This window comes from Psittacula echo (genome assembly GCF_963264785.1).
Source record: "Psittacula echo genome assembly, chromosome: 2".
In the NCBI taxonomy this organism is placed as follows: Eukaryota; Metazoa; Chordata; class Aves; order Psittaciformes; family Psittacidae; genus Psittacula; species Psittacula echo.
Window position 1 is genome coordinate 65,569,685 of NC_137737.1, and position 21,417 is coordinate 65,591,101.

At 43.9% G+C, this 21,417-nt stretch overlaps 1 long non-coding RNA gene across 2 annotated transcripts in view; it reads right to left on the reverse strand.

Annotated features, from left to right (window-relative positions):
- The window catches only part of LOC308217540, a 115,670-nt gene extending 101,434 nt beyond the window's left edge, over window positions 1-14,236 (reverse strand). For both annotated transcript variants that reach the window (XR_013956259.1, XR_013956260.1), the window contains exon 1: window positions 14,218-14,236. This is a non-coding gene — a long non-coding RNA (uncharacterized lncRNA). The remainder of the gene's footprint in view (window positions 1-14,217) is intronic.
- Between the last annotated feature and the right edge of the window lie 7,181 nt (window positions 14,237-21,417).

Here is a 21,417-nt window from a genome sequence, read left to right on the forward strand (position 1 = left end):
TTTATGCATGCATATACACACAGAGGTACGTGCATTCAGCTTTTCATCTCACCCTCCCCAAAATTTTTTCCTGTTACCCTCCAAGTTCTGCCAAACTCCAGCTAATCCTCCCACCATTCAGTACTGCTCCAGCTAATACAGTCACTGCAGCTGGAGTAGTTGCAAATGATTCCCAGTGAGCACTACCAGCTCCAGGGAGGCAGAGTTAATGTTGGCAGAGTTAATGTTGCAGAGTTAATGTTGGCATGTACCTTGATTCTGTATTTCCTGGATTTGAATTTTCCACTTGGAAAGGTCTCTGCTACAACCGGGTCATCTTAACTCTGCATTAACAGTGATATTTTTTTATTTCTTTTTTTTTCTTCATAACCCTCAGAGCTTCTTTGTGGTAAGGTAGCTGTAATTATCTTCAAAGACTTTCTGTCAGAGTTTTTTAGCATCTTATGATGCATATCGTCTATAGAATTAAACAGATTTGTAAAGCAAATTACAAATCCCAAATACTGAATGCAAAAAGCTATAAATTCAATTTAACAAATGAAGACATCCATTTACAAAAGGCCACATCCCCGCAGCACCACAGAGCAAGAAATCCCTGTAGTAGGTGTGGGAGAAGGGGCTCTGCCGGTGCTGGGACAACCAGGAGCTTGTTGTTGTTTACAGGCAAGCATTTAAGTTCTAGGAGGCATACTTCAGTCACTTAAAGGAAGGGTGATGACTGCAGCAGGTTTGAAAGCCCTGGTGATTTTCAGCCATCACCACCCCTAGGTACAAGGGATGAGCATCACCCTTATTTTCTACCCTTGTGGGCAGCCTTACTGATGCAGTCCAGAGGGAGGAATTGGTGGCCTCCCTCCTACCCACTAAGCAGCACCTTATCCCAGAGCAGCTGGGCAGAGCAGGCATTCCCATTGCCACACACATCACTGGGCCCCAGCACATGGCCAGCCAGAAAGAGCTGCCATGACAGAAGCCAAGCAGAGCCTGCAAGGGCTGCTCAGCATTGTACAAGCCCTACTAGGCCAGCAGTACTGGCACTTCATCCTTTCGTCCTAGGGACAAGCCAGACATCATCCGGAATAAACATCTGCAAGGCCTGGTTGACCACCCCTTTCAATCCTACGTCCACCCAGTGTGCCCACAGGGAGCATTCTTCAACCTGATGCCAACAAGAGAATTATGACTTTATTTTGGTGGTTTGGCACAACTTCAGGATTCTCACTCAATCCCCCAAGCCTTGTATAAATGTAAACTTCCCTCTGAGAATGAAAAGAGGGTGAACCAGGTTCTGCAGCTTTTCCTTTTCATTATTGCTGAGCTGTAAAACATTATATGGCAAGTAAGGCAAGAAAGCTTGCAGTCCTATGGTTGCCACAGAGATGAGTTGGCAGTGCCAGATTCCCTAGCTGACCCTGTAACAGGTACCCACCCTCATAAAAGGAGCAGCCATCTTGGAGGGCCTGCAGTCTGCAAGGTACCAGCAAGGCAAGAGATGCAATTTCCTCCTCCTCCAGCCTCTATGAGCACTCTTTTCCTCGTTTCTCTGATATTGGCCAACTCTTCAGCAATGTAGCAAATGTTTCTCCCCATGTACCCCACGTGAGTGCCCTCCCACCCAGTGCCTTGAAGAATGTCTAACCTGACATGGAAGAAACTTGAATCAGCCCAGAGCATCTCATCTCAACATATGACAGCCTCACTGGCACTATTGTACATGAAACACTCCCACCGACACATGAATAGTCACTCACGGGTGACTGCTTCTGGGATGGCTTAAAATCAATCCTAGGTTCAAATTATACATTTAATACTACATATTAAAGCTTGCAGTTAGCGTTTTCTTTTATCATCATTTAAGATCATAACAGCCTTCACTAGACCAAGCTAAGTGATGTGGACAGAGTACTTTATACTGACCTTGATCAGAGGTTGCTCATTCAGCAGTACAGGACATGTCAAAATTTGGCCAAGCAGACGTTTCTCCAGAATGACACAGTTGTTTCAACAGTGACAACCTTTGAGTAATTACCACCTTTTCCTCCCCTCCTCCAACCCCAATGCCACTGGGAAAAAAAAAAGTCCTTTATTAAATAAACTGATTTGACTCACCCTTTTGAATAAACAGGCTTGAGCAAAGCCTATTTCCTAGGAAAATTCTCCCACGTCCTCTATGTCCTACTCTATCCTGCTGCAGTGCAACTTGGATTTTAATCCCTCAACTGAAGTGTTTGGCTTCTGCATTCCACTTAAAAGTTTTTAAGTAGAGACCTCTTTTTATCTATTCCTACAGCTGCTTTCTTACAATTACATTAGCTATCTATTTATTTTCCTGCTTGGAAGAAAAACCAGTCAAACCAAGCAACTTACCATTATGTCTCAAAATATATATGCACTTTTCTATAAAGCTCTGCAAATTCTACAGAGCTTCATCCCCTTCTTCTCTTAATAAGACTCATTTTAAAGGGCAGCAATATTCCCAAGGAAATGGTGCTTCCTTCTCTTACTGCACCAGAAAACGCATTTCAAACATAAACAAGCTAGCAGCAACCATATCTTTGTTTAGCAAATGGAGTAGTCTCATCACTTAGTCCTGTTCATAGCAACACACAAAGGAGTACTCTGTAGCCAGGGGTAATAGCTGATCCCATAATCTGGCACTAACACTTAGAAAGATTAATTACCCTATTAAGATCTTAGACACTACTAAGAAAATCTTTGTATAAACCTTTTAACTCACAACAAATGCAGCATATTTGGTGCCATCAGTTTGTTGCACAATAAAGGTTCTCACCCTCCCACACTTGTTCAGTTTTGTCTCTGTCTCCCATACTATAAAAACACACACACACACGTGCTCACACACACAGCACTTTTTTTCCTTTTTTTTCTTTCTCTTTTTTTTTTTTTTTTTTTCCCCTCTTTTCCCAATACAAAGGAATAAAATACAAGTGTGTTTGGAGCAGATAAAGTAAAAACTCCTTCTGTCCCCAAATTGGCTGCCTCAGAGATTAAGCAGCAAGAGCAGACGCTCGCCGATTCAAAGGCTGCTGCTGTGTCAGAAACCAGAGGCACCTAAGCAGATTCAGGTTGTAATCCCCACGCAAATTATAAATCCAAAAATATGAGGAGGGTTAAATTATTAAAGCGTGTTATCAAAGACACCTTCTAAAGTACATCGTTACTGATTAGCGCCATCAGATGCCAATGCAAAATAGCTCGTCACCTTGGCACGGCCTCCCACTTCCAAGCTATCTCACTCTCTCACTCTGTCCTTCTCTGCCACATCGTCACCAGCAAGAAAAGCTGCAACAGTGTGAACAGACTTAGATAAAGCAAATGTGAGTCATCCAGTAATGTCTAAGATCACCATTACTGCCCTGGCTATCCATAAGGCGATTGCATGTGATTGAAGTCTGGCGCAAGACAAAAATGTGTGCTTTAGTTGCAGCCTGCAAGGAAGCGGCTGTGGGGCTCTGCCCTCCTGGGAAGCAAGTAGGAAGAGGCAGAAAATAACATTTTACCTGTACTCCACTTCCCTTATTCACATCTGGGGCTAAGCGCCAGATTTTCCTTTCAGGAAACACTTGGGCTGCAAGTCAAAGAGGCAGTTTAACATTTCAAAGTTCTTTTCTGAAGGAGCACTTCCAAAAAGATCATTGTAAAATCTGTGATGTTTCTTTCTTGCAAATGAAATGGTGGGAGCACCTCCTACCCTAGATCCTAAATGCAACAGGCATCAGCAGTAACTTCAGATTGCCAGCAAGCTGCCCATACTACAAAGATCATGTCTGCTTTAATGCGTCATCTATGAATACTTGTCCCTGAGCTTACCATTTTGATTTCAAAATATATCTGAAGCTGACCTTCATGGGAACATACCAGGAATCCAAAAACAAATAACATTCACATCCTAAAACATAGTTTTCTTATTGCTCATCACAGCTTTTCTTGATAATTTCTGGTCCCAAGCTTTGTCAAGAATGATTTTATCGGTCAGCAGCTGGTGTGGGTGGGTGAGTGGCCATCGTTACTGGTACACAGGGAACATCTGACACAGCTACAGTCCTTCACCAGGAGTTGCCTGAACAGCTTTTATTATTCACATCAGACATCAGCCACACGAGTAGCTGCTGCTTTGCAAATCAGACCCTAATGCCCAAGCAGACTTCCCTTGTTGCCAACTCTTTCCCCATGAACACCCTCAGTAGTGCATAACCCAGCCTCGATATGCAATCACGTTGTTCGTATGAGCAGTCAATGACATTATTTGCACAAGCCTACACCGAGGATGACCCATTTCTTCCTCCCTGACATCTGGTAGGTTTTGTGCGACTCAGTGGCCAGGACAAGAGCGCAGTAACTCTAATAATCTTCCACTGCCACATCCAGGTCCCTTTCAGTGCCTTATGGCCCACACTGCTCCTGCCGCAGCCATTATGGAGACAGCAATTCTGCTGTAATTAGGATCCTCCTGGGCCAGCCAATCTGAACTAGCAGCAGAGGCCAGCTGCTCCGTGCCAGACAGATCTTTTTGGCACACCCTCCTCTCAGGCACTCGTCCCCTCCTGGAACCCATCCTCTCTTCCCAACCGCCGGCAACACTCAGGCAGCCTTTTGATGAAGAAAATTGCCTCCTTCCCACCACTGCTTGCCCCATCCAACGCTGCAGCCAGCCGAGGCTTTCCCCCAGGAAAGGCTGAGCCTGAAGCACAACCCACAATCCCCATGTCCTGTGCCACAGGGATTTGCTGCTACTTCAGCCTCTCCATGTTGTTTTCACTGGCAGAAGACGTTTTGCATGTGGATGTACATATTTCTTTTAGTATCAAACGATAAAGGTGGAGTATGTTCAGTATTGCTCTATCCTATCCTTTTGCCCTCCTGATAAGGACCAAGGCAGTTACAAGCATGGCCACCTCTCAGTCACATATTAAGAAACTCTCAGCATGGTATGAGCTCACGTTTAAATTTTTTCCAGTCTTAGAGTCCTGCACGTTCCTTCATGTTTCTTTTCATTAATAAAGTGTGCTTTGGGAGGTGAAATGTGGACATTTTTGTTTGTTTCCTACTGCTACCACAATATATAACAGCCTGTACTTAAGTAAATAAATATGAAAGCCAAACACAAACCCACATACATGCTTTTTCAGTTCTAATTTGTTAATATCTCTGTTTTTCCTCTGTTCAGGCTTGAGCAACAGCCATGGTCACATTCATTCTTGATCAGTTTTACTTCATTTTGAAATTATTATTATTTGCGTGTTTCATTAAATTATTTCTCTTACCTTTTTATTTCATTTTAAACCCATTTTTTAAAAAAATACCAGTCTACTGCCATCCCTTAAAGGCAGAAACCTCCCAAGAGATGACAACACCCTTGCATGCAGTGCTATACAGCACAGTGCTATGACCATGACCATCACAAAATCTAGAAGAGAGATGTGCCCTTGGTTTTCTCACAGAGCCAGTAGCTCATTCTGACATGCCTGCTTCCACCCTTCCACATCTTGTAGGAGAGCCGGCTGGTCCCCATAGCAGATGAAGCTAAAAACACCATAGCTAGTTGATGTCACTCTGGTGAAGAAAGCTAACCTTAACTACTTCTCATAATCCCAAGTCTAGAGGAGACTGATAAAGAGCTACCAGGTTTCATAAAATAGGTTCTGAAAGCAGGAAAGTTGTCTTCTAGTACTTCCCATGGGAGCAGGTTGACTTTACAACAGTGATCCTATTCCTAGGTTGAAACTGTCATCATCTTACTCTTAAATAAATTTCAAAATTGCTATGCTTTCAAACAAAAAAGAAGTGTCGATGGCGCACTGCTGCAAGAATCTATCACCTAACAACGGCACTTGTTCAAAGTTGTGGGGTTTGGTTGGGTTTGGTTTTTTGTTGTTGTTGTTAAATTAGCTTTTTTAATATATGTGTTGAAGAGAGGGAACAGTCGTCCCTTAAGCTGTGTTTTTTGAATGGTTTGATTTGTTCAGCCACGCTAAACCAGCCATATCACAGCTTCGGATGCTAGAAAATATACAAGAGCTGATAAGTTTTTTGAAGGAGAATATTTCTGAGGAGATATGCACATATTCCCCCTCAGCTCAGAAGGGTGCAAGGACACACCATATGGTGTTCAGTACATACCTTCACCTTATGGTGTGCGTTAAGTTCTCTCAGCCCTTCGCCCACCCTTTTAGTTACCACGGGTGGAATGTGACTTCTTCACCACTGCACTGCAATTTCACTTCCCACAGAAATTACTCCAGGGAGTATGGCCAGAACTTGCTGACAGCTCTGGATATGTCTGCAGCCTGCTTTGCTGTCATAGTCCCCCTCCTTCAGCAGGTACCCAGGGCTATGCAGAGCTTCCCTGAACCCTGCTCACAGCAATCTGTGAGGATGCACACATCCTCAATACTCTGCTTTGGTACAATCGAAAGAAAGAGCCCACCTACCACGGTTTTACCTGTTCCTCGTACAAAACGTGCTAGAAGAGCATCTGCTGCCCTGCCTGGAGCGGTTGGACGAAGGGGGAAACAGGAGAGGAGTGAAGGGGGTGAGAATTCCGTGTAGTTTTCCTCCCTCTAGCGATGGAAACCGAGATTGCGGGTCACTCCTCCCGCACTGAAAGAGGACAAGAGGCTACGAGGAAATCCCCAAAAATCAGGCACCTCGCATTACACTGGAGGAGCGGGCTGGCTGCTCAGACCAGCTCCCAGACCCCAGCGCTGGAGGTGGGTGCCAGGAGACCACCACGTCCCAGACTGGGGGCTCGGGAGCCCAGTTGTCAAATCTCTGCTGGCAAAGAAACCCCTTCTGCCAAGCATTAGGGGCAGGATTTTCAGCTGTGACCCAAGAAGCACCCAAGAACTCTTTTTTTACACAGACAAGAACAAAACGGGGTGATAAGTGTGAACTGCTGTGGCTCTTTCGTTGCATTTTGCCTGGGTTTAACGATTGTGGGGCTCATAAAAGAACATGTGTCTTCCCAACACCGCTTGGCGAGGCTTTTCAAATATTTACAAAATGTATTTGGTATCCTTGGCTAATAATAGCCCAATAGGTCCCCAGATAGAGAGCGAGAGACTGAGGCACTCTTGTTCTGGTTGCTATTTCACAGCCTTACTTCACAATGCTGAAAGACTTCTCAGTTCTTGTAAAAGGGTAAAAGACAGGGAAACAGATTGCAGAGGTTCCCGAGGCTGTTATTTTAGGAAACACTGCCTCAGTGGTGGAATTGCACACTTTCTCCAACCAGAGTTGTGTGAGGCCTCTGGTCCTTCCTTACTTTTTGTTCAACTTACTCGTCAAAACTGAGAATAAAAACCTGTAGAAGCAAACAAGCTTGCTGGAAAGCTTTCTTGAGCTTGCCCCTTTGTAGGGAAAATTAGCAGTTTTGACCACACTGCATTTCTGATACCAGATGCCAAAACCAAAACAAATGCCATTTCAAAACTCCCTGTCTTCGGCAATGAGCTATAAAACTAAAGCCCACCTACACAACGGGGAAAGCCGGACACTTGCCCTTTGCAATATGGTCAACATTATACCGCCAGGAGCTACTCAAACTGCAGGAAATCAAAGCTATCTTACACTCTGGGCTGACAAGAGAGCCAAACAGACCTTGTTGGGAGTGCTTCCCAGCAGGGACCTACAGGAGAAACCATGTTTCCCACACCCTTCCTTTGATCTCTGGTCACACACACAGTCCCCAGGGGCCTGAAGCTCCCAGTGCACTAGGAGAAGGAAGTCAACAGCATAAATCCCCTATGAAATCTCTGTGGGAACAGGCACGAGGAAGAAGGGTTACTTTGTATTGTCCCTTCCTGCAAGAGCCCTCATGCAGTCCCTGTGCAGGCATCCCATCCCATTCTACATACTCCCCATCCAAAAACCACAGCTCTGGCCCCTCTCTGGGGGCCACTCATTGTCATGTCTGGAGGTCCAGAGCCAGCACTTCAGCTGAGTTCCAAGGACAGACGTGTGCAGCTGGAATGGGGATGGTCACTCCTCCCTGCACCACACTGGTGCTGTTGGGGTGCAGGACGCACAGGATCAAAAAAATCAAAACTCCTGGCCTGCCAGGGGTGGTCGTCCACATTTTCGTTCCTTGTATCCACCCACAAACGTCAGAGAGGGATCAGGCCTGCCTCAGCTGCGGGTCTTGCTTGGTGCAGCAGAGCGGTTACAGCCTGCAAATGAGATCCAGGTCTCAGCTGTATATTCCCTCTCTTTAAGCATCACTCAAGTCCCACTCAATCTCAGTTTGACTCCAACATGCAATTAAATGCTGTCCTAAGTGGAAACACTCCTGTGAACCGGGCTCAGAAATGCAGTTTTCCCAAAGTACATTTTAGCAGCAGCAAACTAAAGAGAGTGGCTGCTATCAGGAATGATGCTGAAGGCATCACCACCAAAAACAACTCCTTTGAGGGAGCTGGGTGGCAAGCAGGTCCCGGATCAAGCTGGTAAGAGGAAGTTTCTCCTTCAAGGCATGTGTTTTGGGGTTTTTTTTTTCTTCTTTTCCTCCTCCCCCTCTTCTTCCCCCTTCATGGCGGAATGGAAAGGAAGAAGCAGGAGTCACCAGCTGTATTTTAGTGCCAGAAGCATTAACAGCAGTGCTCAGTGGTAGTGAGAGGGCTCTGTGGGGCACATCTGGGGCTCCAGGAAAACTGGAGTGGGGCCAGCCCTAAAGGAGTCATGTCTCACTCCTGTTTTCAAGAGCGCCACTGCACACATACCGAGGACAAGCATACTTTGCATGAAAGCCTTGCATAGGATAGCAGTGCAGCACAAGCAAGGAGATTTGATGCATGTGGATACACATGTGCCTTTCTCTCATGGCTTTATGCACAGTCTTCATACCAGGCTGTAAAGTGGTATCCCAAAACCAAGATGGTGCTTTTCTACTTAGAGTGCCCCACATACCACATGCTTCAAGAATTACACCAAAACCCTTGGCAATGCATTTGTTAGCCCCTGCCTTACGATGCTGTCCTGGGCTGAGCACAGGTTCTTGGTACGACAACAGCATGTAAGTTGAAAGCCTTTCAAGTGAAATACTCAATAGCCATGGGTTTGCACCTTTCCCTAGAGCACAGGAAGTGGCACGCAGGGAAGTGGGAGAAAAATTCTTTCAAACAAGTCTAAAAACTCCCCTTAGCAGCCAAAAGACTTGTTAACATTGGCAAAAAGAAGCAAGGATGAGTCCGCCAATTAAGGGAAGAGATATGACTGCAGAGGGATTTCTAGGAATAGCTTCACTTCTTGTATCCCCCAAGAACTCATGTGAAGAGCTGGAAATAGAATGAAGCTAGGCACATGCAGATGTCCTGAGGATGCACTACGGCACGTGCCAGGGCAGTTTCTCCCAGCACAGTTCACTGCAGATGGGTGTTGAGTACATTCAAGTTTAGTTCAAGAATGTCTCTGCATACTATCTGAATTCAAAGGGATGGAGCAGGGTTGCATGAGCAAAGGCTGTACAGGGAGGCCCCAAGGTTCACCCATCCCAAATTGCTCCCATTTTTCCCACCTAGGCCAGCACTGGCAGCCCCACGTGCAGTATGTAGGGTCAGCTCTGACCATCAGCACAGTACTCATGTTGACTGAGCTGGACTTTGTTGGATTTGATTCACAAGCAATGATCTGCCGTAAGCCTTATTTCACTACATCCTACAGTGACCACTATTTACTTTGGGCTGCTGGTGGCTCATCCTGACTTGCAGGCTTAACTTTTATCATCCAGTTGATCACCTTTAGCCTTAGCCTTACCCTAGATCTTGGGCTCCCCAATGCTTCTGCTGGCAGCCTCCACCATCTGAGACCACTCACCCACTAGCATCGCATAGGACCTCTGAGACCTACAGTATATTAGCAGGAACAAAACCAAAAAACCATGCAAAAGATGCACATCTGAGTCTGAATTGCATTTGCCTCTAAACTAGCCAAATCAGGACTCCAAGGACAATACCACAAAGCAAACCTGACTGTGCCATTGCAGTCTAAAAGCCCTCCAGACCATAGTTATTTAGGTGCTGGACCCAATATTCTGGTCACTCTCATCTGAGCTGTTGACAGCCTGTACCAGCATTGCGCCATGTGTTTTTGAGTGATTCAACCTTCTCCATTCCCAAATCTAAAAGAAAGCCTCGGAAGAGTGCAGGAACAGCCTCATGCTCCATTTCAGCTCAGCTTTTCTGGAGGCAACAAGCATACACGAGTGTGAAAGTGAATGCATGAGGAAGATCGAAGCTGCAAAACATACATGACTGCATGTGCGGTTTCTATATATGTGACAACGGTTAAAGCATCACCCAACAACATTATCACAGCAGCGTTTGGCAAACCAGGAGCCACTCCTAGTTACCAGATACAGTAATTTTCTACACAGATACTGTGGTTTGTCCTTCAGTAAACTTCATAGCCTTGTCATGAATCTCTATGATTTACAGTACCTGCTGCTAGCTGGTGCTCACAGATGGAGCACCAGTACTCCAGACTGACAATATGCAGCCAGTAACGCTGAGCGGGGATGTGTCACCTCTATAAAGGTTGAAAATAGGACAAAAATATCAGAGAACAGAATAAACTTCTGGGAGAGACTATTTTAGTCTTCTAATCTGAATATTCAGGCTTAATTTGGTATTTTACACCAGGCCAATTAGACACCCACAGAATGACACAAGACTAGTTTGCCACTGATGAGTGTTTGGGCTTTGTAATTCTTCTGTCAGTACACTTAGTCACTTGTTATTTCATGGTCAACTTATGGGTACCTTTCCAGGGGGGTAGGGAGGTAGGGAACATAGTATATCTTAAAAAGATACCGATTAAAATGCCATCAAGAGGCCATTCATCCCCACTGACATTCCCAAATTTGCTTAACTAAGTTACTTGCCATTTTCAAACACTAGAATTTCAAGTCATCTACCAAAATGAAGCCGTTGTACACTAGGGAAATGGTGGGGGGAGGGACAAAAAGGAAGAAAACAAGTACACACAGACAGACACTTCCCTGGCTTTTAGAAATCAGGAAATTTCTGCTATCAGTGTCAGATGATTTAGGGGAAAAAAATAAGAAAAAATATAGCAAGCTAGTTGTGGGATTAGCCAGCTATATTTAGCTGTTAAGCAAGGGCATAGGGTGCTCAAAAAGAAACATGCAAGTGGGTATCAGTGGAAGTCTCTGCCACAGTAGTACTGTGAGCCAATGCTTCTCCACTTGTGGCACAGTCTGGAAGGGACTGCACTCCTGTCTATCATGAGCAGATCATTTAAAGTGATAAGAAACATTTCTAAAGGAATGATGAAAAGTGTCAAAATGTTTTAAGCGTTAAAAGCAACAAAGACTTGATTCTGTGTTTTTCTCCTCTGCCCAGCCAGAACTATTGTCATAGGGGATGCCTGAATCTTCTCAGATTTATTTTTGTCCATATCCAACCCTCCCTCCCCCCTTTCATCTACTAAATTTAAAAATAATCCTATAAATTCTAGGTCTACGACATGTTTAATCAAGGAAACTGAGCCCTCTTAGCAGCCAAACCAACTTCTAGCAGACTCGATACATATTAGGAGATGGGGATGCTATGGACATTAAGTGATGGAAAGTTTTCAGCAGCCTTTCATAAGCACTACAGACTCAAGAAGAAGGATGATGCATGAGATGACCTGTGCATGTCATGCACATGCCCACTTTACATGCTGCAAATCGCAGAAGAGGCTAGAAAAAAAATCAGTCCCACCTCATCAATGTGACCAAAGCCATAACCAAATTCTGGCATTAATGAACTGAACTCTGGAGAGGACATCCTCACCTAAGTTGATTCAGGCCATACAGGAAAGACCACACCTGCTCAGCATGGCTCTGAGCCTGATGGGCCATGCTCTGTGGATGGGGAACTTTAGAGCTCAGTCTCTGTTACAGCATGCACATGGGCATGCACTGGCATAGACATGGCAACCATTCAGCTATTCTAGGTTAAGAAAGACAATTTAAAAGCATAACAAATGGTCAGGTAGATAGACCTTTTTCAGAAGGTATTTAATAAGCAAAACTACCAAGCCTACACCGATACTAGCCTTCACTGCATTTGACCTTCAGCTTTCTCTCAAACACTACCTTCCTAAAGGTCAGAGCTTTTCCCAGTTGAGATCACAAACAAGTTTTCCCTGTGGCAAGCCTGGTGCTGGTTTGGGAGCACACTGCCAAGCTCTCACTGAAGGAACAAGTGGTGCTTGTGCCAGATTTGGCTCCTGGGGCACTCCAGGCCCAAAGGAGTTTGGAAATGCAGCAAACATCAATCACAATCTAATGGGCTGAGGAAAAGGTTCAGGGCATGAAACAGGTCTCAGCTAGGGAGAGATCTTAGAAAAGATCTGCCTCCTCCAGAGAGCATAGGAGAGCACAATTTTCCTAGGAAGAAGGCAGCTTTTTGGTGACCTATTTCCGAAAAATAAGAGCCAAAAGTAAGTTATGCAGAAAGTCATTGTTTTCTGTTATCCTTACACCTTTGACTTCCCATTTTCCCCTCACAAAGTAGAAGGCAGCCTTGGAGCTAGTATCACATGTTTCCAAGACAGGCAGAAGCTTTTTTCAAGATACCAACAGATCAGTCAAACATGGGGCTAGTCATTTTTGTGACTCCCAGAAGGAACCTTCTTGCTCTGAAAAGCCTTCATTGTGCTCCCTGTGGGCAGCAGCCAATGCAGACCTCCAACATCTGATGAATCCAAAAGGATCGGTGGCTGGAGGGGAAAGGGGACAAGAAGGATGACCCTCCTAAATAACTTTTGCAAAGTGACTCATCCTTTCACTGACAGCATTAACATCTCTGCTCCTGCCAGCTGGGCAGCTGCTGGCGGCACTCTGAGCTGTGAGAGAATGTTTTGTTCCAGAGATGAAAAAAGGGGGGCTCAAGGGGGGAAAACAACCCTTCTGCGTGCATGTGAGCATGCATGTGTAATTGCCACATGATTTCAGCTATTTTGACCTAATAAGAGTTACTGCATTAGTCACCAGCCTTGGTACAAACAGATGGATTTGCAAGAGTTTAAAACAGAAAGCGAAGAAAAGAAGAGATGAGAGATGCCACAGACCCCAGGGCAAAAGGGCATCCTGGTCATGGACGGTGGAGAAGCCCCACTTTGAGCAGCAGACCCACAGCACCCTGGGCTCACTCCAGGTGGTGGCTTTCCACCCCTGTGCACTAAGGTGCCAGAATCCCCTACCCTTCCAAACCACTGGATTTGACTTCACTTCTCTACCTGTGCTGACGAAGTTTCTCATGAAGAAGAAAAAGCACAGCTGACACTGTGTAATGGCTTCTTTAAAAGCCTCATTATTTTTGTCACATTATAGGATCACATCTTTCAGCTATTCATCATAAAGCTGCAGTAAGGCTTGCTTGGGGGCGCAGACTGCCTGGTTTTGCTAATCAGAAAAGGCATGGCAAGGCATCAGAGCAACATTCCTGCCCTCTGAAGCCTCTAGATTGACCAGACATGAGCTTCAGGCCCACACGGCTGAGCCCACCAACATTAGGAAAGAAAATTCCATGCATCAGGAGCGCTGTTCCCCCAGCCAATATTTACTTTTCCAAGCTGAAGCAGGCAGGCTTTGCCATCATGCATGGAAATATGGGCAGTTCTCTACTAAAAATACTTCTTAGCCTTCCCCCTTTCCTCCTCTCTACAGGAGGTCCCACTCTCCCTCCAAAAGCTGTTTTTTTGCATAGGCCTCTGCTGACTCCATTGCCAGATGAGGAGGGGAAGGAACAAAGAACGTCTCTCTTGTGTACATGCCTGGCTCCAGCATAACCCATCCCACCACTCCTCCCCCCCAGAAAGTCATCTCCACCTGAGAGCTCCACCCTCCAAAGCCACTAACTATCCCCACCCTGTCTTTCTCTGTCTATATTCACTCATTCCCTCCTTGTCTTTCATCCAGCCAGTGCCAGTAATGCAACATCCCACATATCTGCACCACAGCATTTACCAAACTATAGATACAGCCGTTCCTGTATAGATATATATAGATACTATATATACTATATATACTATATATATATATAATATATATACTATATATACTCTCTCTATATATATATATAAAATATATATACTATAACTATAGATACTGCAAGGGGCCGACAGTGGGGCAAGACAACACAGAAGAGGACTCAGTTAAAGCACAAGCTACACATGGACCACAACGCTTACTGTTTATAGAATGCCTGTTCTCAAAAAACAGGGGAGCTGGGAACACGGACATCAGCCCCTAATGTTGATCTGAGCCCCAGCATACAGGAAAAGGGAGGGAGAAGCTTCTTGCCCTAAATTACAGGTCTGAACTTCAGCAACAACAACCCCACTCAATGAAAACTTGTAAGGACCAACCCAAGCACGTACATTTTCATTTTGAAATATAAAGAACAAATTTGGGGACACAAAGGTTTTAAATTGTTGATTGGAAGATTTGCATGTAGACAGAGTATTGTTTTCTTCTCCTGGCTCCCTGGGTAGCAAAACAGAAAAATTATGTGTAATTAAAATGGAAACAGTATCAATTAGCTGTGATTCTCTGAGCTGTGGAAAGAGTAAACCAATGAGGAAAGACTGTTCTTGTCCTCTGGCAGCCTCTTCACAACAAGATTATTCTGAAGATATCTTAAATCCACTTAAGCATAAACTATGCAAACAAAATTTAAAAGGAATTGGTGCAGGTGGAGGAGTATTTACTAGCTAGTGTAATACTTGATCAAACAAATCCTGAGGAATTAACTTGATTGCCAGTACTTGAGCTCAATTCATTAACATTGCATCCTTGTCCTCTTTGAGTTATGCCCCTGAAGTTTAATCTAGATAGGGCCAGGCTTATCTTTTACTTGTATAGAAAGTTCCTCTTGTGTCAACATTTTTAAAAACTACTAGAAAAAAGGACACACACAAGAACAGAAAAAGTTAACGAGTTACTGTATCTAGTCACACAAAATCAGGAGCTTAAAAAAGAGGTAGACTCCACAAAGACGTTGCCTGCAAGTCCCGTTAAGCAGAAAACATACTATAGCATGATAAGAATCATAATTCTGATATTAAGGAGTGTGTTATTCCTTCTAATAGAGAAAAAAAAAAAAAAAAGAAAAAGAAAAAGACAGATCACTTTTGGATTTGATACAGACTTATTTTCTCCTCTGAGGTATTGCCAAGTCAGAAATTGCATCAGTTAAATCTATTAATTCACTATAAAAACAACTTTCTTGTCATTCATTATTTGAGTAGTACACAGAGCACACAGATCAGCAAATTTTAACATTCCTGTTTTATATTAGTGTTTCGTATGAGGAAAGAGTTGGACCTGAACTTGATATAGATAGATATTTCCTATAGTTCTCTTTTATGAGAAGAATTGCCAGCATGCTCAAAGTAAAGGAGATAATTTAACACTTTGTGGTGCAAATCCTGCATCTCAACTCAGCCTTCCACAAACCAACCTTTCACTAAACCACCACCAGCATGTCATTCTTGCATCTTCTTCATGCATATTCTTTGGGTCAGCTCCAAAGGGGCTGAAGTACATAGAGAACACATTTGAGAATAAATCAATAAATAGAAACACAGCTGTACTGAGTCACCATTTGAAGCGATTTCACGAGCACTGTGAATAAGGACAACTTTTTCCTGCCACAGGGACAGCTTTGGTTTTCTGGTCATTTTGTCTTGATAGCTTGATATTAAAATACCTCACAAAATTACTTCTTGTGAGCAAACGGCAACTTGCATTCTCTAAAACCCCAAGTCTAGCCTGTTGCCAACCTGGGAATTTCTGGTGGCATCAAGGGCACGCCTTGAAAGGAAGAGTGACTGCCTGTGGCTGAGAAAAGCCTCTGCTCTGCACCAAGGTTAGCCCAATAGCATGCGTCCTGCCCACTCTCTGCCACGGCGTGACCCTGATGGTCTTCCTCCAGGCAGGGAACATGCCATCTCCATACCACCTGCCAGCTCTCTTTCAAACTGTTTGTCAAGTAGTTGTTTGTGAATAATAGTTTTAGTGCTGACACATTTTATAAGTTGGCTTCAGATAACTGACAAATAATGAAAAACTACAATTGCATAGTAGAAAAATTCATTGTTAATTATTCTCTTAAGTCTAAGAGAGTTGCTGACCTTCTTTTGGACATTTCATTTAGTTAAATGAGTACAAACAGATGCTGACCTTCATTATAACAGCTCTGACATATTTCCTGAGGAAACACAAATAAGAGTGTAAAGACATGACCAAACATATCCCAGCCAGTCACACGTTAGTCATCAGGAGCGTTTTCCAAAGTGCCTACTAAGTTCTGATGCTTTGTATTTTGGAGGGGCGTAAAGGGCACATCACATCTCTGACAAGTCAAGTACAATGGTCTTGGAGTTGAGCAACTGGAAAACCCAAGGACGTAAACCGAGTAGGTGTTTCAGATCATTTCAGCCATTGTTTTGCACATGGTTTCTGTCAAGACAGCTTCTGGACCATAGTTACTCATCATTTCATTTGCATCAAGTTTTAAACTAAGGACAGCAAGAACTGCGGGTTTGAAATGTGACACCACACATCACAATTTAATGAGGCCTCTAGGGCTATGTGCAACACAGCCTCATTCCCCCTACACGTACAAGCACACTCACACAGTGAGTCAGATCCAAGAGCATCTTGCAAAGCACCCCAGGGCTTTAAATAAAGAAAAAAATAAAATAAAGTAAAAAAGTGTGATTTGTCAAAGACACTACAGCTCTCTGGAAGGAATAAGATAGTCTTTCCTGAGTATTTGTGCTCATGGAGACTTAGAGATCCTTGTCAGCAGTGGAAAATGGAATCATTCTGGGTTTTAATCCTGAGCAGCTAGTCATTTTAACAGCAAGGTTTTTACAAAATCATTTTTCTTGACCTGAAAGGGTACATACATACAGCCTCCAACAGATGTGAAAAGCAGTTAAGTCAGCATAGATGCTCCATTCAAGGCCCTCCTGAACAGAGATGCCAGTGCTACATAAAGACGGGTATTCATAGCATCCTCTTAGAGCAATTTCAGCCATCCAACTTGGACATTATTTACAGCAGCTAAATTCAGAAACCCAAGTTTCCTCTGCAGTCCCTGGAACGAGGAGACCAACCAAGTGCAGCTCAGACTACCTACACTAGTCTAGGATGGGATGGGATGGGTGAGGACCACTCCTCCCCATCAAGCACTATCTGAGATGGAATTTAGTGATCTCTGTGTGACAGATTTCGTACAAGTGAACCTGTCTACATGCTTTATGACGGGTTTCATTTCCCAGCTACAAGGCTACAGTCAGTGCTTTAAGTAGCTTTGAAAGCACAGGAGAGAATAGAACGACCAAAACATCACTTACCCTTTTAGGAAGCTGCTGAGGTGAAGAAAGAATCTGAACTGCAGTGATAAACTTCAGCTTTTAATTTATAAAGAGAAACTGACTAAAATCATCCAGGTCCCGGTTTCTCCTAAGCCTTATCAAACCTCCATGCATATTCTTTTCAACTACTCATTTGTACAGACCCAAAATTAAAAAGCTGAAAACATTGAGAAACCTTGTTCTAGCATAAAAACCATTAATTACAGAAGACAAAATAAGCTTTCCATTTTCACAACCCCATCTCTCTGTGGGCTTTGCACAGATGATATACATACATAAAATATAGAAGCTACAGGTTTTTCCAGGTACAAGCAAAGTACCAGTGGTACTTGTAGCACCTTGTTATGAAAGCTAGTACCCAACTCTACATTTCATACAAAACCTGATACATGGACATGAAGGGCTTTCACATGAGGTTCATATTTTATATGTAACATTGGCTTAACTGCTGATAGGAAAATGCTGACAGATCACTTTATCCTGCCTATACCAGGGTGTTGCACATCATCCACAGACTGCTGGTTTTGAACTTTTGAAAGGTTGGTGCAAGAGCCTACATTACTGTTGATGATGAAACAAAGAGTTGGAAGGGCTGGTGGCATTACCAAAACCCACAGCCCTGTGATGGCTGGAAATTCAATAGCTTGACCTCACACATCATTTTGACTCTGGGCATATGTAATCAACCCCATCTGCAGGGTACAGATCCCCCATCGAGAGCTCTATGCATAAGGATGGCTCTGGTGACCAGGACATTTCACAGAAAAAATCAAAAAAAAAGAGCTAAACAATCAGAAGAACAAGTCCTACCAGTTCCACAGGCAGGGAAAAACTCTTTCTGGCAAACACGAGTGAAGCCTGAGATCTCTTCTGCAGCCTGGGTCCCAACAGCAATCACAGCACTGCTACCATGTCAAAAGAAACCCTTCTCTCCTGAAGATTCACAAAGATGATGATGAATGAAGGAACCCTTGTGCCAAGAAGCACTCACTGTGTCCACACACAACCTTATTGTTGAAAAAAAAGCCACACACTTGGGTTGGCGTTTTCTTGATCATCGTTTTTTTACCGTTCTCCCCTCCCTCCACTTTCCTTGTTGCAGAGCTACAGGTGAAGCTCTCCTCTGCTGAGCTGCTCCCTCTGTTTGCACTGTTCAAATTCCTGGAACACTGTCTGTCTTATCAAGATTGAACGCACATAACCAGCAGGGACCTGCCATCAGCTCTTTCACAGAAAAAATTGTTTTGGAAAAGGTGTCTACCTCTTCCAGATATAAGTACTTATATGCAGCAACCAAGTTATCCCTCAGACTGTTTCTGATACACTAAATGCACTAACTTTAGATCTCACAAGATCTGAATAAGCAGATTTTATAACACACCATTTCTCTGGCCTTCCCTTGGACTTCCTTTACACGCCAGCACTGATTCTACTAATTGTTCAAAGATGGACTATAGCCCTTTTAACATGAGCTTGACAGTTGTATGTAGAAGGAAAAACAAGAAGAAAAAACATCAAGAAGATAGGAAGTTAATTTCCCTGAAGGCATAGTGTTTATACAACTATTTGCCAGTTTTGACAACAAAGTCCCTCTCACAGTGTAGGTACAAACTGTCATGTACTGTTCTTCGATTATTAGCCAGCATGTGTCTGGATCAGCACATCTAGCTGGAACAGGATGCAAAAGGAATTGCAAAGACAGAGAAGAGCCTAGATCACCTGAGCACCACAAGTGAGCACAGCACAGCATATTTTGAACTCCAGCCAGTGAGACTATATTGAGTTGAGCCACAGGAGGAAAGGCTTGCATGAAATTACTAACACAAAAATCAGTGTGACTTCTACCTCAGCAAGTAAAGTACTGTTTAAGTACCAAGTTGAAGATAGAAAGGAAAGACACACAGAAAATAAAGTCTCCTACTGAAAGAAAAAAAAATAAAAATAGTTCTTCAGAAAACTGAAGCTTCCTTTATTCTCAACTTCACAACAAAATAAGAATGAAGAGGGCACTTTACTACTCTATTTCACAAACCTAAGAGCAAATCAGAAAGTCCTTTAAAAACAAACACTTAACTAGGACATTTCTCGAAGCTGTTCTGCTTTCCCTAGTTGCCATGCAGAAAGTCATCCTACTTCATGCAGCTAGCAGCAATGAAACTCCCCTCACAAATACCTGTCTTGCTCACTACAGACTTTTGTGACCCTAAAATTAGTTTACAATTGGAAACATCTTCAGGACTAAGAGAGTAGCAGAACTAACAGTCCTCCACCTTCTTTTCTCCTTGCACTCATCTCAGCGCTGGGAGATGTAAGCACTTGCAATGTGCTGTATCCTATGAGACTATTAACTTTCACTTTGAAACCATACTTTGCTCTGTTATTTTTAATGCTCTATTTGTGTATTCCATATTGTTCACAGACCCATCTTAAGAAGCCTTGGGAGAGAAGTTTAAATTCTACTTTTGCTTCCACATAAATGTTATCGGTTATCTCTGGGGAAAACAAATTCAAGTTCTCCAATAACAGCAGAGAGAATACAGGAGGAAAAAGTTTGGAGGAAGTCAGGTCTGACCAAACCTCACTCATTAGTGAGGTCTGGGAGCGCAGGTAAGAAATAAAGTATGTGTCTGTGGTGGGAGATGCAGCTGAGGAGATGAAGATAACAAGGATTTGGGACTGGAAAGAGATCCAGGGGCTACGAGGGTCAGGCTTAGCATGGGAGACAGCCTTTGTGGAAAAGTCTTTCTCTCTCCCCCCAGCTTGCCATTTCTCCAGTCTCTACAGCTACCCTCCTTCCTCCCATCCCTTTTCCTCTTATTCCACTACTTGAGAAAAGGCAGGAAAAGATCAAGGGGTACTTTGAAGTACTGGAGATCAGCATTTGCACATCTTTTTGTTGTCAACCCTCTCACATGTTCCCACCTCCTCCTGGTGGTGGCCAACAGCTGGGCAAGCAGAAGGCACGGATGGGTTCCTGTCTGGCAGGAGCACCTGAAAGCACTTCTTGTGGACCACGAAGACCATGTACATAGCTGGGTGTTGTGCCTGTGATGGTGAAAGCCCTGCTGAGCTGAGGAGGGAGGAGGGCAGGTAAGGACTGCTGGGGAGCAGCACCACCTCAACGGTGCTGGATTCTGCTCTCTATTAATAGGGCAGCAGCTTCCTGCTCCTGCAAGAGTCAGAGATGCTTTGAAGTAAAATCAGCTTTTCCGGAGACCGATCAAAATAGAAATCCAAGCTGCCTAAATCTGCAATGGAAATTTCAATCAACACCAAGTTTTTAAATAAAATTTGGACTCCATTCCGGTTCAAAATGAATTGATTAAAGAAATCAGATACACAAATAAGTCTTTTGGTTGGCTTTTGCTCTACATTAGCTCCAGTGAAACTTCCTCTAAAGTAAGAATTAACTCTCAGAGATCCCAACCCCTCTCACTCATGTCGAGATACTGCCAAAGATACCAGCAATCAGCCCAGATGAAATAAAGAATCACTAGAAAATTTGTACAGGTAGCAACCCCGCTCTCCAGTGCTGACAAACTCCCGGTCAGCAAAATTCAGCCTCCCAAAGAGTTAACATTCAATGGGCCAATAAAGCATGATTGATTCATCGATAACGCGGCGCTGCCTTTGGGAGAGGGAAGAAGCCATCTCAAGAGACAAGCGAGGCAATTGTTTGCTTTCTGTGGTGTTCGCAGAGTGCCCTGCGGTAACCCTCATGCTCTGCAATACTCATATTGGTTATTTCAAAGTTGGGTGCAGAGCTGTGCTTTCCCATGGCTGCCACTAATGACTTGCAGCTGTTGCTAATCTGTGCCTCTGATTTCCTTTGATTACTATGTGTATTGATGCCTGTGGTAAATAGGCATCTGCCAGGTGCCAGCACAATCAGGGGGAAAATATAAAAAGTTCCCTGTTTCAAATTCAATGTGACATTGTGCTTGTGGAGAGGCAGCCGGTTAACTATTTAAGGGGAACAGTTTGCTGGGCTCCTCACTGGCCTCC